Below are 9,277 nucleotides of genomic sequence, written 5' to 3'. Positions count from 1 at the left end.
TATTCTATGCATAAATAATCTACATAATTGCACAAGCCATACCTACCTTATTCTCACCCTACCAAGAGAGAAACAAAGGGGGTACTATGGCCATGAAAACCTATCGTGCACTCGGAGTTGCCTTAAGACAGACTGCGAACAAACTGTTAAAGCTTGGCCTACACAACTCGTACAAAGAACTCATAGAAGCCCATCTTAAACCAAGGCTATTCTATCCACTACTGCCGGGTGGGTTCTCATCTTCCATATGGTGATCACAACCACTCTATAACACCAGCCTTCGGAAAAGGGGACCTTTGTTCACCAGTCACCAGATTAGATGGCCCCCTTTCATCGCCCTACCACAGCACCCACACCGATCACCCCGCAGGATGTAAGGAAGCGAAAGCTAAGGTCATCTGAAAAGCCTACGGGAACAACTCAATCAACGCACTTACGGGCGCAGGTTTTTATTTAGGCATAAGAGCAATGACAGCCATGGTCGTCCAGTACAATAAGCACGCCTTCAGCCAACAGGTTCCTACCTACGACCCCTCACAGCGCAGTAAGCTGATATCCCTCTCGCCATCACAGAAACTACAGCCGGAGTCATCATGACTGATTCGCAAATGTGCCGTTACTTCGGACGATTCTCCAGATCAGGTTTCAGCCACGTCAAACAGACCCATCATAATCAAATATGCACCCCCCCCCCCCCACTATGCAGTCCAATTAAATAAACTTTCGCGCCTCTTGCCCGAACTTTATGCCACGGGAAACCAGGTCGCAAGGCCGACACGCCCATACAATTCTTACCATAAAATAGGATCCAACAGCATTTAGCATTATAAAAAACACCTACCCACTAGCCTTAATAAACATACAAAAAGTGGGAACGCAACTTCCGTGCTTTTCATATGCTTTACCGCATCTTACAAGAATGCATATACTGCCGCCCAACCCTTAATTCACGCTATGACGCTTCTGCTCAGTAACCTGGATTTTCTTCCGTTTGGTTGGATGCTGAGACCACACCCCCCCTCCCATAGTAAAATCCCCTTCACTGTTCCTACGAGATTTGGGAGAAGGTACCTACCAGCTCCGACATCGATGATCAGCCGCTCCTTGGTTAAGGGCTTCACGCTTTCGCTTTTAAATATATTGAAGGTGGGTATTTCAGTTTTATGTTACATAGCCGGGATTACTAGCTTGCTTTATTCTTTGTTTTACTACTGCATTAGAATATCCTTTTCGTTGATAGCCTCTGAGAGAACTTCACCGTTTAGACACCTGCTCAAGGTATGTTATTGACTTTTTAATTGAGGTGGTCTGTTTTGGTGATCATTGTGATTTTGTAGTTAAGTGGGCCCTTATGTTGTATGCAGAACACTGCAGCCGTACAGCTCTTGAGTCATCTTTATATATGTTGCATTACTTAAACGGATTTTAAGCCACGCCGTTTGAGACCTCCCGTCCTTTTTGTCAGCTGTTATAATCTAATGAAACTGCAATTGCGAATGTTTTTTCCGACGCTGACGTAAAATTAGTGCTAACTTATGTAAATGGGTTGGTGTTGAAGATATATTTGGTGATAATTCACCACTTTCCGGTTTAAATCATGCCCCGTGTTTGCTTTCCTGCCATATAGGTTGCCAAACGTTCATTCGATGATCCAGCCCCTCATTGCACAAATAATAGTGTTCCTGGACTACAGTGCACTGAACCGAAGTTTTCATTTAGGGATTTCGAGAAAAATGAAAACAGGCCATGACCCCGCTGTGGTGTCACCTTCTATTTTGGCCCAGGATAGTGCGAGCATTCAAGGTTGCTGATCATGCTTCTCTAAGTAAATTAATTGAACTCTTTGGTGCATTATTTTACATAGGGCCTCTTCAGATATCTTCAAGCGCAGCATTATGCAGGGCTGACCTCTTCGGTCTCATTAAAGAATTTTCTCTCTCTCTCTCTCTCTCTCTTGTCCTTGAACTATGTCACTGAATTTCTCTTTGTTTATGACGACCATATGCAGTTAATTTACCTGTTTTCACAAATTCTCTATAATTTCTGCTTGATTATTAGTCCGATTTCCTGCTTATTCCGTCTTATTGCTGCCCTTAGTATGCGCTATAGTTGCTTTAAATGTTTTGTATAGCACCGGGAATTGGCTCTGTCACCCGAGCTTTTAGGCGGGAAATGCTCTGGTCAACTTTAGGCCGTCTCTATTGTGCGGGTAGAAAAGAAAACATCTTTAGCCTTGAGGAACGCCATTTTCCGGCACATATACATTGGAAAGTGCACTGCCAACCCGCACTCGAAAGGTCCTTTCCGAGATGTAGCTAGCGAGGGTGTTCAGCATGTTGCCGGAGACACCAAACGACTTGAGGTCACTCAAGATTCCATACCGCCAAGCAGTGTCATAGGCCTTTTTGATATCAAAGAAGACTGTTATGCAAAACTGATTATGGATAAAGGCATCTTTTACATACGATTCCAACGCAACCAGTTGATCGTTGGTGCATCTCCCAGCCCTGAAGCCAGCCTGGCGGCCGTCGAGAAGACCATTGTACACTAAGAAGTACATGAGTCTCCTATTGATCATCTTCCAGAACAGCTTACACAGGCAGCTTGTGAAGGCGATGAGACGATAACTTGCGGGAGAGGAAGGGTCCTTCCCCTCTTTCAGAAAGGCCACTACGATGGCCTCCCTCCATGACCCTGGGAGGTGCCCCGAAAAACATATTTTGTTGTAGAGGTGAAGGAGGGTTTCAAGTGTGTCTGTGTGCAAGTGTTGAATCATAGTGTATGTAATGTTGTCTCCGCCTGGAGCTGAAGGTTTACAGGTACTAAGTGCGATCTTCAGCTCATGCAGTGAGAAAAGGGTGTTATAAGATGAGGTCGACTTATTGCTGTCTCGCAAGGACTTCTTCTCACAGGATGTTTTGTGTTTTACGAAAGTGTTGATGTAGTGCGCTGAACTGGACACATGTTAGAAGTGTTGTGCCAGTGTGTTAGCCTGGTCTTCAAGTGTGTCCCCTGTTGCACTAACCAGGGGCAGGCTGTGTTTCTGTTGTCCTTTTAGTTTACGTATTCGTGTCCATACTTTTCCCGTGTCAGTGTATGAGTCGATGGAAGTGAGGAAGGTGCGCCAACTCTCCCTTTTCGCCTCACGACACACTCGCTTCCTAAAAGCCTTTGCCCGTTTAAAAGAAATTACGTTATCTGACGTGGGGTACCGGCGAAGGACACCCCACGCCTTTTTCTGGGCCTCTCGCGCCCGCCTACAGTCCTCATTCCACCACGGCCTCCTTTGGTTGCGCGGAGCGCTGGAGGTGTGGGGAATGAACTTTTCGGCAGCGTCGTGGATGTGCGCAGTGATGAGTTGGGATGCTTCCTCCACGTGTAGGTGTTCTATGGTTGTGTGGTGTAGTTTAGATGTTTCTGTGAATATACTCCAGTTTGCTTTTGATTCTTTAAACCTCTTATGGGAAGATGGACTGCATGGGCCTTTACCTATATATGTTAGGGAAGTGGGGAAGTGGTCACTACCATATGGGTCAGTGCCCACGCCCCACTCAAGACAAGGAAACAAAATTGCAGAACCAATAGCCAAGTCGAGATGTGAGTATGTATTATGTCCTAAGTTATAGTATGTAGGCTGCTTTTTGTTGAAAAGGCGTGCTCCTGAAGATGAAAGAAATTTCTCTACCTCGGGCATCCATTCTGGAGGAGCTCCAAGGGGAGTCGTGTGCATTAAGGTCGCCTGTTAGGATGTACGGTTCGGGAAGCTGGTCGACCAGCGCCTCGAAGTCAGAGCTCGAAAGTGCATAATCAGGACGAATGTAACCGGAGCATACAGTTATCAACATATTAAAAATTATTGTGCGTATTGCTACAGCCTCAAGGACGGTGTTGAGAGCGGTAGAGTGGCATGCTAGGGACTTCCGGAATTATGGCTACACCGCCCGAAGAGTGTGGGCAGCCAACCCTATCTTTTCTGAATACCATGTACCTATTTAAGAAATTTGTGTGATTGGGATTCAAATGCGTCTCCTGAAGACACATCACACTTGGCTGGTTCGAATGCAATATCTCATGAACATCATCAAGATTTTTAATGAGGCCTCTACAGTTCCATTGAGTAATATTTTCTCTTCCCATTATGGAGATTTAAAAGCTACTAAAGTCTGTGTGTATGTGTGTTCATGTGTCTTTCGGGGCTGTTACTCTAGGATTTGGCTTTTTGGGCCTTTCTGCTGGCTTGGGCGTCGGAGGCCGCTCCTTGCGGTGCGTTGCAGGCAAGAAGGGCGCGACGTCCATCTCGTCCTCACATGTCCGGGGGGTGCCCATCGAACCGGGCCCCCTGGACTTGGCTGCCTTTCGGGAGCCCTTCGTTTGAGCCGCCACCGTCGGGGGCGCCAGAGGTGGCACGGGTGGTGTGGTGGCGGTTGGAGCCGGTGCGGGGCCCGTGGTGTCCATCACCTCGGCACCCTCCAACGCACTGTAGGACGGGGAGGCAGGGGCGGGAGCGGCACCCGTCCCAAAAGGAGTGGTTTGCACCACAACCGCTGCTGCCTCAACAAGCGGCGTGGTGCCGGGTTGGGCTGCGTGAGGCAACGCAGCGGGGGGTGGAGGCGGGACCAGTTTAGGCTCGCTGAACTGGGTCTCTGTGGACACCAGACGCCGCTCCGCCCCCCGGCGATCCGCGTCAGCGTACCTCCCCACGGGGAAAGAGGCGAACCTCTTTCACGCCTGCGGGAAGGTGATGTTCTCAGGTACCTTAATGTTGATTATATTTTTTTCCAGTTGAAACTTTTCATACTTGCGGGAGTACGCTGCATGCGGCCCGCCGAAGTTCACACAAGACAGGCTATCGGATGGACACTTGTCGCTCGGATGATCATGCGCCGCGCATTTCGCACACGTCGTTCGGCCACGGCAAGAGTTTGTACCATGCCCGAACCGCTGGCACTTAAAACAGCGCCGGGGGTTCGGGTTGTACGGACGGATGGAGCAACGGATAAAACCTGCATTTATGTGTTGTGGGAGAACTGCGCGGTCAAAAGTCAAGATAATGTGCTTGGTGCGAATCTCCTTGTCGTCTCTGCGGATAGTGATGCGTCTCACGGCAGTGACGCCCTGACCCTTCAAGCCGGCAAGGAGATCCGCATTCGTTTCGTTCAGGAGATCTGTCTCGAATATCACACCCTGCGACCTGTTGAGGCTCCGATGGGGTGTGACCCTGATGTCGAGATCAGCCAGTCTAGTCTGAGCTAGGAGCTTTGCAGACTGCTGCTTGTAATTTATTTCGATTAGAAGTTCACCAGACCTTTGTTTTTTGCACTTATACGATTTTCCTATTATGGCTTCAAGATACTTGACGATCAAGAAGACTGACTGAGATGCTAGAGGGTGGGTTGGATTGAGGGACTCCATGACAAGAAATCGAGAGTAATGATCTGGTTCAGGAAATGTCAAAGATGGCAATGGGGGAAACGATACTTCGGTGCGGCCCCTTTTAGGGGGCCGATCACGGTTGGGGGGAGGGGGGGGGGTTCAGAATACTATACGGCATAGTATAAAAGCAGGGAGACGGGGCTACTTTCTCCTTTGACCTTACCCTGGTAGTCAAAGAGGTACCGGAGCTCCCTGCCTGGTAGACAGGCAGGGAGCCCATCGGCCGGAGCTTGGCCAAGGCTCCGACGGCCACCGTTTACGGCTTCTACATTTCACCTTTCAACACCTCGCCACGGTTGGACACAGCTTATGTATGGGAGCTCGGGGTCCGCGGTGTCGCTGCTCACCGTCACCATGAATACTCAAGGTGCCCCGTGTGGGGATCATGATGATTAGTAGCAGACCCAAGCCAACCTCTGACGGGTTTCGAATTGTCCGCGCAAATTCAGGCGAGCATCGCGGTCAGTCGATGATAATGACCACTGTGACATAGCATCTTGCTCTGAGGTAGAAGGTCACGAGATTCATAAACTGGTAGCCCATGCCATGACGTAAAAGATTGGGGATATTTTAAAGGGAAATATAACGGAACATGTTGATACCGACAGACCATACATTGTAGTGGAAGTCTCCAACTGCGTGATTTTAAAACACAATTAAAACCCCGAATAAAAATTCCAGTACTAATTAGTTGACCAAAACTGGGACACAATATGGCGTCAACGATGCGGGAGAATACATAAAGCTGAAAAATGACGTCCTGCGCGTACATTCAAGGTTATACCCACGCGCGGATGGGACATACGTTTTGCTGAATTTGGTACATCAATGCCCAAGCTATGATGCAGATACGGTTTCTTTTTGCAATAGTTCTTTCGTAAAATTCATGGATAGTGGTAACAAAGAAAAGGTGCCTTTTAATTATAATTTTAATTCTTAAAATGTAGACTTTTGCAAGATCAATTATTTACGATATTTGTTAGAGAGAAAAATGCGAAACTTTGAATGAAAAGTATTGAGTGTCGCGGGCGTTAAGTAAGCGAAAAATAAAAAGCATGAGGTTGATAAGTCTCCATGCTTTATATATGATGACATCCGCTAAAACCTTAAAGCCAACTTAAAAAAATTAATATTAGGCGAGGGCAGATTTCCCTGAGTGTTTAACGATCACGTCACGCAGATAAAGCAGAAACTGGAAATTGTCGACGAAGACAGGAATCGTCGTTAGCTTGTCTGTGCAAGAGCGGAGCAATGGGTCCCAGGGCAGGCGCCCACAAACTGATGACATTTTAAATATTAAAAAACTACGTAGTACGGACTCAGAAAACGGAAGTGCCTTGGATGGGTAGAGTAACGTCTGGGAAAATTGAAGTCAATCATAGCCTCCTTCCCAGCATACGATGTTAAATGATGAAATATTTGCTGGTCCACCTAAACGCGAGAATTTCGGTCCTTGTCTGTCGGTCTGTCTGTCTATCTGCCTGCCCTCCAGTAAACCGCCTGGCCAAAAGTAAGAAAACCTATTGAACCATACGCATATATAGCAAAACAGTTTCAAACTACTAAATTTGGGGACATTCTATATTCTCAGAAACATTGTTCAGCAAAACGAGAACATTGGGAATATTTGAGGCCGAACAGTACTGTATAGGCTACTTGCAGGGTTGTCTTAATTTAAAATAGGCGTGCTCGTAATTTTTGCGATAGCAAGCAAAAGAATAGGCGCATCTTGCACTACTAGTGTAAGGTTGGAGAAACAGCAGAGCTGCGGTTCATCCTAGCCTCTCGGCACTCACGGCACACTGACTGCGGATACCAGAAGAGAGGGAGCAGCCAGACTCCAGCAGTGCAAAGCTGTTTTGGACGGCAATGTAAAGCAAGGACTATTAAAGCAAAGAGAAAGAGGGGGAGATAGACAATGAAAAAATGGCCGCGTATCTGCTTCTTTCGTTGCAAATGTCGTCAAAAGACGATAGTCTTTGTATACATTTGCCAAATAAATGCCCCCCTTTGCTTTCCCGCTCACCTCTCATGGTGTTCCTGTACCGTCGCGCTCATTCCAAGGTAAACGCACTGAAGGTTTGCGCAACGCGATTTGAATTTACCGCGTTCCACTGCTACAGGCCGGGTTCCTCGATGCCAGCGCTACAGTACAGCAGAGACGCGCGTGAATGGAGGCGGCCGACTACAAGGTTTATAGAGCCGCGTGGCCGTGCTCCACGTGCGTTCCAAGCAGAACATGGAACCTAGCTAGTGGAACCTTTCGCTGCTGTAGCCACGTGATTTTTCATACGCCGCCAGGAGGCGGCGGTTTTCTGCAGTAAATGTAGAATATCATTTGCTATCGAAAAACCAAGCATCCATGAATTTTTTAGTAAAGGAACACTGTAAATATCCATTGTGTACTAATTTCCTGTCTTATATTTGCGTAATGTCTTGTTCTTGTTCAACAAAGTTGACAAGTATGAACATATAAACCGGGCTTAGACGTTTACAGGTGGCTGTGAGTTTATAAGACTATTGCGCAATATCAATTTTGCTTTGGCCGGGTGGCTGAATCGAGTCATAGACAGACAGACGGACAGAGAGACATACAGACAGACCAAAATTTCTGGGTTAAAGTAGCCCAAGAAAGACTATCGTCTTTAATATAATAATACTGACGATGTCTGTCCAGTGGAGAGCCTAACGTGCTACGTTAGGTGGGTGAAAAATCATGAGTGAAAAAAAAAAGAATGGAAAAGGAAAAAGAATAAAAGAAGGAAGAAAGAAGAAAGGAAAGAAAAACACTGAGTGGACCGAGTTCATGCCTGGAGGAAGAACTCAGTAGTTCAGTGTAAAAAACAAAATGGTAAAATACACTCGAGAAAATGCTGGTTTTCAATTTGAACAGAGTTTTGGAACCGCCGACTAGTCTCACCGGAGCACGGAATGTTCAGCTCTGGCACAGCAAACATGCTGAACACACACACGAAATAATCACTGTTCACTGTAGCTGAACTCCCTTTACGCTGTACTGTACATTGTTCAGTGTACAGTGATGTGTACGGCGAACAGTGAGTTTAATGTACGGTGGACTGTGTACAGTAAGTATGTACAGTATTTGATTCAGAAGCAATCGTCGGCATCGCTTTCGTCGTCATCGCCCGACGGCATAGCCACTTAGGGTAAATCCTCTTGTAGCGCGTCCTCGCCCCGGTGGACCTCCACTTCTCAGCTGGCCCGGTGGCCATCTCAACGAGTGAATTGGGAAGAAATGGCTTGACAGCTTCGTTGTTATCGTCTTCGGCGCGGCGGACCCATGGCGCCCCGGTCGCTACATGATGATGAAGAGGAAGTTACTCACGTGGCACAGGCCAACGCACAAGCCTGAATGACGTTGGGAGCTCCTAACGAGGCGCACACTCACGTGCGCGCGGCATTTTTTGCTGAAGCCTCTGCACGAAGGTTGTGGTGGCCGCCTCGCGCCTAAGGAGTTTTTTTTGTAGTTTTTTTTGTGAACGCCAATGAACTCAGCTCAAAGCTATACAACTCTGCTCCTAAATAAACGCCTTCAAAACAATCTTTTTGCAAAAAGTTTAAAAATGACTCGCACTCAATCCTTGGGCTTGTGGATACAGCGCCAACAGCAACAGTACCAGAGGGTTCTAACAGATACTGCAGTGGCAGTGCGAACACTGAAAAATTTAACTGGATTCACTAAAGTTGCATTTCGTTTATCATTGTAGGGCTAAGGCAGGTGGACGACAGCGTGATTTGGTGGGAGGGAGAGGGAGGAGAGACAGCTGGTTCCAGGGCTGCAGAAAGCTATGGTCTTTTGGCGGATTTTAGGGCGAAGCTATGA

The sequence above is a fragment of the Haemaphysalis longicornis genome, unplaced genomic scaffold, assembly GCF_048455015.1.
Source record: "Haemaphysalis longicornis isolate Haplotype H1 unplaced genomic scaffold, Haemaphysalis longicornis Haplotype H1 scaffold_189, whole genome shotgun sequence".
Taxonomy (NCBI): domain Eukaryota; kingdom Metazoa; phylum Arthropoda; class Arachnida; order Ixodida; family Ixodidae; genus Haemaphysalis; species Haemaphysalis longicornis.
Note: the sequence above shows the minus strand (reverse complement) of the source record.